Source organism: Schistocerca serialis, chromosome 4 (genome assembly GCF_023864345.2).
Source record: "Schistocerca serialis cubense isolate TAMUIC-IGC-003099 chromosome 4, iqSchSeri2.2, whole genome shotgun sequence".
Lineage (NCBI taxonomy): Eukaryota > Metazoa > Arthropoda > Insecta > Orthoptera > Acrididae > Schistocerca > Schistocerca serialis.
The window spans coordinates 610,729,535-610,738,152 of NC_064641.1; the positions used below are offsets into that span (position 1 = coordinate 610,729,535).

General features: G+C 39.8%; 1 non-coding gene across 1 annotated transcript; it reads left to right on the forward strand.

Moving 5' to 3' along the window:
• Window positions 1-4,222: 4,222 nt before the first annotated feature.
• Window positions 4,223-4,297, forward strand: Trnas-cga (transfer RNA serine (anticodon CGA)). The gene has a single exon. It is a non-coding gene; the product is annotated as a tRNA-Ser (tRNA).
• The last annotated feature ends 4,321 nt before the right edge of the window (window positions 4,298-8,618 follow it).

Consider the following 8,618-nt stretch of genomic DNA (forward strand, 5'->3'; position numbering starts at 1 on the left):
AGAGCACTGCAAGACCTGAGTCGAAACAAGGCCCCGGGAGTAGATAACATTCCATTAGAACTACTGACGGCCTTGGGAGAGCCAGTCCTGACAAAACTGTACCATCTGGTGAGCAAGATGTATGAGACAGGTGAAATACCCTCAGACTTCAAGAAGAATATAATAATTCGAATCCCAAACAAAGCAGGTGTTGACAGATGTGAAAATTACCGAACTATCAGTTTAATAATTCACAGCTGCAAAGTACTAACGCGAATTCTTTACAGACGAATGGAAAAACTGGTAGAAGCGGAGCTCGGGGAAGAACAGTTTGGATTCCGTAGAAATGTTGGAACACGTGAGGCAATACTAACCTTACGACTTATCTTAGAAGAAAGATTAAGAAAAGGCAAACCTACGTTTCTAGCATTTGTAGACTTAGAGAAAGCTTTTGACAATGTTGACTGGAATACTCTCTTTCACATTCTAAAGGTGGCAGGGGTAAAATACAGGGAGCGAAAGGCTATTTACAATTTGTACAGAAACCAGATGGCAGTTATAAGAATCGAGGGGCATGAAAGGGAAGCAGTAGATGGGAAAGGAGTGAGACAGGGTTGTAGTCTCTCCCCGATGTTATTCAATCTGTATATTGAGCAAGCAGTAAAGGAAACAAAAGAAAAATTCGGAGTAGGTAATATAATTCATGGAGAAGAAGTAAAAACTTTGAGGTTCGCCGATGACATTGTAATTCTGTCAGACACAGCAAAGGACTTGGAAGAGCAGTTGAACGGAATGGACAGTGTCTTGAAAGGAGGATATAAGATGAACATCAACAAAAGCAAAACGAGGATAATGGAATGTAGTCAAATTAAATCGGGTGATGCTGAGGGAATTAGATTAGGAAATGAGACACTTAAAGTAGTAAAGGAGATTTGCTACTTGGGGAACAAAGTAACTGATGATGGTCGAAGTAGAGAGGATATAAAATGTAGACTGGCAATGGCAAGGAAATCGTCTCTGAAGAAGAGAAATTTGTTAACATCGAGTATAGATTTAAGTGTCAGGAAGTCGTTTCTGAAAGTATTTGTATGGAGTGTAGCCATGTATGGAAGTGAAACATGGACGATAACTAGTATGGACAAGAAGAGAATAGAAGCTTTCAAAATGTGGTGCTACAGAAGAATGCTGAAGATAAGGTGGGTAGATCACATAACTAATGAGGAGGTATTGAATAGGATTGGGGAGAAGAGAAGTTTGTGGCACAACTTGACTAGAAGAAGGGATCGGTTGGTAGGACATGTTTTGAGGCATCAAGGGATCACAAATTTAGCATTGGAGGACAGCGTGGAGGGTAAAAATCGTAGAGGGAGACCAAGAGATGAATACACTAAGCAGATTCAGAAGGATGTAGGTTGCACTAGGTACTGGGAGATGAAGAAGCTTGCACAGGATAGAGTAGCATGGAGAGCTGCATCAAACCAGTCTCAGGACTGAAGATCACAACAACAACAACAACAATCCGCTGTCTTGCCCAAAACATGAGTCTTCATTTTCTCACTACGTTTGAAACATTTTCTACATTTTCGTACATTTCAGCATTACTTCGTAATTTCCAACCTTCTATTGTGTTTTCTGGTTCTAATGTTTTCCTTATAATTCGTCTTTTCTAGTCCTTCAATTTTTTTTAATTTTGCCACACATTCTCTTTCATATAGGCATTCTGGCTTCATTTCTGTGTTGTAATGCCCATTTTTGAATTTTTGGATAGAACTTTTTATTGTAGAGTTCTTTAGTGATACCATATACTCTCCCCATTTCATACAAGCTTTCTTCTACTGTTGATTTTTCCAAAGCGTTTTCTGGGATTATCTCAGGTAGATATTTGAATTTTTTACCCTCTATTCAGCCAACACACTTGACCGCGAAATGCAAAGGTCCCGAGTTCGAGTCTCGGTCCGGCACACAGTTTTAATCTGCCAGGAAGTTTCATATCAGAGCACACTCCGCTGCAGAGTGAAAATTTCATTCTGGAAACATCCCCCCCGCTGTGGCTAAGCCATGTCTCCGCAATATCCTTTCTTTCAGGAGTGCTAGTGCCACAAGGTTCGCAGGGGAGCTTGTAACACCGTAGCTCTAATGCTGTACGGATTTATTTTGCCTTTTGCTTTGGTTTAATGTTACATCGTCGAGCTTTTGTAAATGTGTTTCTTTGAATAGATAACACAAAACTGTATACTTTTTTCTTTGTTTAAAACTTTGATGTCGTGGCTTGATTCTGTACAATGTAGTATATCTGTCATTTAAATTCCTTGTCCCATTTGGAAGCAACAAAACTTATTGTATATAATTGCAATTTCTGTGTGAATAATTTTTTTTGTAGAAATGTCACTATGTGCAAATGTTCTGATTTATTTAATGTATTTGGTTACTGTTATGTAAACTGCTAGTCCTCGCATAGGGTTCTTAGTTATTCTCTATGTAAAAGTTGTTGTGGTTCCCCTCGGGAAAGGAACTGTGTAACGCGCGCAAATTGTGGTTGGCCTAAGTGGAAAAGGTGGAACAAGAGTCAGTCAGGGACGAGCTACCAAACTGTGCACTGCTATGGAAAAGTTGCATATTGTGCTGATTCCGAGAGAGGCTTTTTCTGCTACTTTCCAATGCCTCGGATGGATGGATAAATAGCTGGAACGATTCTGGAATTGGTATCCATCATCGCCACCAAGAAGTGACAGAGTCCAGCAATTCTGTCTGCAAATCTACCTACCAACATGCAGTTGCCACCACATTGCGCAATCACTGAAACGAAATGCTATAATAACGTACAGTAAAGGATCAGCTCATTGGGTGATTTAGTGTGCACAAATATAAGGTAATTTATAACTGAATTTATGTACCGACCTTGATTTTTTCCCTATCACTACACCTCTCAGGTTCCTCTCCATTTGAACTATGATCACCGAGTGTCCTATTTTGTTGAAAAAATGAAAGTCTCAAAGTTAGATAGTTAATTACATAATGTTGTTTGATCTTTGATGAGAAGGGAATATTTAGGTTTACTGTAGATTTAGTGAAATTGTGGGAAGCAGTAAATTTAGATTTTCAAAGTTTTAAAGTCACCTATTTAATCATTTAATTGAAAATAGAAGACTGTGGTGATAAAGACAATTTGCTGTTTCTTTTAAAGATTAAAAGTTCATAAAGCTGAGGCTTATAAAGTTTTGCTTAGTAAATGATCACATTGCTGCTTGTAGTAAATTTTAAAAGGTGAGTCAGCTTCTTGTAAATTTGTCAACATTGTGTCTCAATGCAGCAAAAGTCGTGAATTGCAGTTGTGGAAAGTTATATTTGCTTGCTAAGCACTTGTTTCTTTCGGGTATTGAAAGTGCATATTAATAGTGTAATAAGATCCACAGGTTATCCTTTACCTCTACTTATGAAAACAATAATTTTATTCAAAATACAGCTAGAAGTAACCTGTTAGTGAATCCCAGTTAACTTTCATTATAAATAGCAAAGTATTTAACTGAGAGAGACTTAACCTGTGACCAGCTCATAATTTTGCAGTGAACTACATTTATAATTTTATGTCAGTTAGGAAAATGTTTGAACAATAATACTGAACTTATGTCCAATAAATAATTCTGCAGTGAATATTAATAGTAAAGTTATAAAGACCATTCAGTTTGAATAAGCCCTGAGGGTAATAGTGTGTTTCATTATCTGTTATGTTTATACAAATAGTCTGTCCTGCTCTGTCAGCTTCCAGTTTTAACCGTGAACATATGTAGGTGTCAGAGTTCATTGCACTCGCTTGTGGTAAAATATAAGTTGTGTTTGTCCGTTAAAGTTACTAATAACTGTTTTCTTAAACAAGAATGTTAATCATTCTCTTGCCTAATTAGGCTGGCGACCGTTTCCTTTATTCTTTAAACAGTGTAGCTAGGTAAAAATATTATTTGCTACTGTTTGAATATTTAAGTAATTCTGACTTTCATTTCCGATAAGCCACTTCCGTTAGGTACAACGCGGTCAGTATAACAAAATTCCTCTCAGATGGTAACACTGCTCTGTTGCTTTATACCATAATTAATCTAACAAAATAATTCTGCTTTGTAAACTGCCTCCAGCTTCGAGGTTATGGTATAGCAGTAGCGGACAAAAGTGTTATAAGCTTCTGTAAAGTTTGGAAGGTAGGAGACGAGATACTGGCAGAAGTAAAGCTCTGAGTACGGGGTGTGAGTCGTGCTTGGGTAGCTCAGTTGGTAGAGCACTTGCCCTCGAAAGGCAAAGGCCCCGAGTTCGAGTCTCGGTCCGGCACACAGTTTTAATCTGCCAGGAAGTTTCAAACAGAGTCCAGCTATACAACAACAACAACAACGACGACAGAATCGAAGCAGCGACTAGGCGGAATCGGCATAGCTTCATGTCGTGCTGTGGCTCTGAGTGCATGCGGACTGTGGCACAGCCGCCGCCCATCCTATGCTGCGGCGACAGGGGTTGCTCATTGTACCCATCCACTGAAGGTGTGACACAGTGGGTGTGCTCCATTCGGTCTGCCTGTTTCCACGTGTCTGCTGTTGGCGTTGGATGGAACTTGCAGTTCTGTTGCCAACTGTGGAATGCCCATGGTGTAATACGGTCGCAGGACTTAAATCCCATTGAGCACATTTGGTATGCATTAAGGAGACCTATTGCAGCTTCCCAAATGCACCAGCGACCATTCAGTGGTTGTCAACTGCACTGGTGGAGGAATAGAACGCCCTACCACAAGAGCTTTTTACCAACCTTGTTGCCAGCATGAGAGTAGGTTGCAGAGCATGCACTGCCATTTTTGGTGAGCACCCCCGCTATTCAGAACCCTGTCCCGCCTTTTGTTAAGTCCATAAACAGAAGGGACTTCATTGTAATTATCATCTTCCAACAAACGTCTCATTTTTGTGTGTGTGATTGCTTTCTTCTGTCATTTATTTTCTGAACTGTACTGTAGCAGCTTTTTCTATGGATGGTCCAAATTCTGTCGAGCTATGTTACTTGGCAATGACACATTACGCGACAGTTACGTTCATCCTTGAAATTTCCACACCAGTTTATTACATACGTACAGCTTCAAATTCTAAGGTGTCCCATTCTGCAGCACGTTGTTAGTTATTAACATTGCATGCACTGGCCATTATATTATATTAAATACAAACAGAAGCGACTTTTTTAATTGAATGTCGTAACATTCGTTTTGTCAGCCACACCAATATGCTTTTACGACATTTCCAGCATCAGTCGTTTATGAATGTAGCGACTGAAAATTGCTCATCTCTATTACAGCGATTTAAGATTAATGGATAAAACAGATATATGAGGGTTGCCCAGAAAGTAACGCACCGAATTTTTTTTCTCATCTGAAAACAACGCTACGAATGTGAAACGTTACCTATGTATTATCTGAAGTCTTTTGAGTGACCGCGCCAAGTTTCCGTCACTTCCGACAGATAGCATAGCTGCAGGACACTTTCAAAGTGGCGTCTGTAGGTGATGTACGTTACAAGCAACTTGCCGTCATTGAATTTCTCACTGCAGAGAAAGAAACTGTGGGAAATATTCAGAAACGCTTGTGCAAGGTCTGTGGAGCATTAGCTGTCGACAGAGGCACAGTTAGTCGTTGGGCATGGAGGGTGAGGATATCAGAAGGCGGTTCCGCGGAGCTCCACGATTTGCAGCGGTCGGGGAGACCATCCACGGCTGTCACACCTCACATGTTGCAGCGAGCTTCCACTTACTTGGGCCATAAAAGGATGCCAATCGCGGAAGACATTTTGAGGACGATGAGGAAGTGATTCACCCGGTGAAGCACTGACTCCGGCAGCACGACAAGGATTGGTACCGACAGGACCTACAGGCCCTTCTTTCCCGCTGGAGGAAGGTCGTAGAAATAGATTGAAATTAGGTGGCAAAATAGAGTATGTAGATGAAACACCATTCTTTCGTGTGTGTAATTCTCATTATGTTCAATAAAGAATTTTTGAAGAAAAAAATGCTGTGCATTACTTTCTGGGCAACCCTCCTGTTCCGAGCGGTCTAGGGCGCTGCAGCCATGGACTGTGCGGCTGGTCCCGGCGGACGTTCGAATCCTCCCTCGGGCATGAATGTGTGTGTTCGTCCTTAGGATAATTTAGTTTAAGTAGTGTGTAAGCTTAGGGACCGATGACCTTAGCAGTTAAGTCCCATAAGATTTCACACACATCTGAACATTTTTTGAACCCTCCTGTTGTTCAACAGTAACAGCTTCTTGAGTAGCAGAAGGACGGGTCAGGAAATGTTATTAATGCTTAAAATTCCATGATAAATGAGCATTGTTGTTGCACCACTGCCTGCCTTATGCTGTTGTCTGTACTTGGCCTTTTGGTCGCTATTAAATACTTATCATGTGATTGTAAGAAAACTGTTTGGTGAAAACATTTGATATTTGCCCATCTTACAGTATCTTAGCTTGATAGAGGTCTGAATTTCTCTTCGTTATTTGTCTAGTGACCGTGCCGCTTTAAATTAAGTAAAGTGTTCCGCAAAATTTTAAGGAGTTTCAGAGATAAAAAACACGCTTAGTAAACTTTACATATAATTAATTTTAGGTCATATAATGCTGTATACGAAATGTAGAAAAGATATCGGAATTTTATTTAACTCATAGAACAGAATGATATCTCATTTTGATCTCGAGTTATTGGTTCTTATATCCGACAGACGGTCGCACATGGCCGCCCAGTCCATTCCCTCCATATCGGGAACCACGTAGCCACAACAATCCTCATATTTCATAAAATGTTCAAGTTATTGAAAGGAGGTTTTCTGCAAATGACAGCATACCAACACGTACGTACTTCATATGATAAATGCTCCAAATATTTTTGTTCATCAAGTCATGGAACTAACTCGTCCGCAGCCGTAGGAAAGTCCTCGGAAATGCGCTAAGAAAAACCCAGATACCGCTTTTAAACACATCCTCTTCATCTAGGGAGCGGCGGAATATGACGACAGCTACAGCAGTCAGATGGTTGATTGATACAAGTCTTCTGAAAAAGTTGATCCATGTTTTTGTTTGTCATTCATCCAGATAATTCCTTCAAGACATGAACTGTGTCCTGGCATATGTTGTGTGGTGAAAAGTTATTGAAACTGTGGTATTCGGATACTGCAAGCTTTTAGACGAAAACAAAAAAATAAATAGTCACCAGATGACGATTTTTGTTTTTGGATAGAAATTTAATAGCTTGTAAGAATCATTATTATCATCGGTTCATTGGTGACTAACCAATTAGGAGTGGATGTGTGTGTGTGGTGGAGGAGCAAAGACAGTGACATATGCCCGTATTAGGCTCTGCCCATTATGCCTAGTTACAGAGGTTATTGTTGAGCGCTTCTGGTTTTGGTTCTCCCTAAACTTCTGTGTTTTGTTGGTTTGTATTTTTATACCATTTTTGATAGTCTCTTCCTGAGTCCTAATGATGTGCTTTTTACAGTAATCACATATTTTCATGTAGACATTGATACTAATTCTGATCTAATTTCTGCATTCTGATTAACTCTTTTCTTGTGCATCCTGGTACATATCTGATGAAGCATATTTTCGCACTCTAAAATCTTGGGGTGACACATTTTCTCGTTTTCCACGTACCAATTGTACGCATTAAACTGAGAGTTACAGTATTTAGTAAAATACTGAAACTTCTTTATTTAAATGAGTGTGTCTGTACTAAAATTGCAGAATGACTGAAAGATGAAACTTCTGCATTATTTGATCCTGAAACAGCTGAGTAAAACGTACTGAGACTCCTTTCTCTTTACTTTTCGGTTCATATGGTTCAAATGGCTCTGAGCACTATGGGACTTAACATCAGAGGTCATCAGCCCCTAGAAGTACTTAAACTTAACTAACCTAAGGACATCACACACAATCATGTCCGAGGCAGGATTCGAACCTCCGACCGTAGCGGTCGCGCGGTTCCAGACTGCCAGACTGAAGCGATTAGAACCGCTCGGCCACACCGGCCGGCTGTGTGTTGTCTTTAGCGTAAGTTAGTTTAATTTAGATTAAGTAGAGCGTAAGCTTAGGGACCGATGACGTCAGCAGTTTGGTCCCAAAATACCTTATCACAAATTTCAAAAAAAAAAAAAAAATTATGAGCACTGATAAATAATAAAAAAGTGGAGAAAAATTCGTTCTTGTTTCTCCTTTTCCCTTGCTGTTAATATTGGCGCTAGCTGTATCGGCATCACCAGACGAACAAAGCTTCCTTAGTTTGCGTGCTTAGTGCATGTTACAGATCCAGAACGTCGGTCTTTTCCTATGACCACGCTAGAATTATCATTGATGATTGTCTACAATCAACAGTTAATGTGTTTCAGTATTCTAATTAGGATGTAACCCATACCTAACGAAAATTTAGTTTTTATTCGTCACAAGACCACCCAATAACGGGAAATACTACTACAGTGATAGAAGTTAAACACATTATATTGCAATGGTAATCATAATATGAAATAGAAATTTAACGTGACTGATGAACGTCAAAAATATCCAGAGGAAATGGCTACACAATATGAAGACGCACAGACCCGGGATATCTTCGGAACAGCTTTAGTGACGTTAA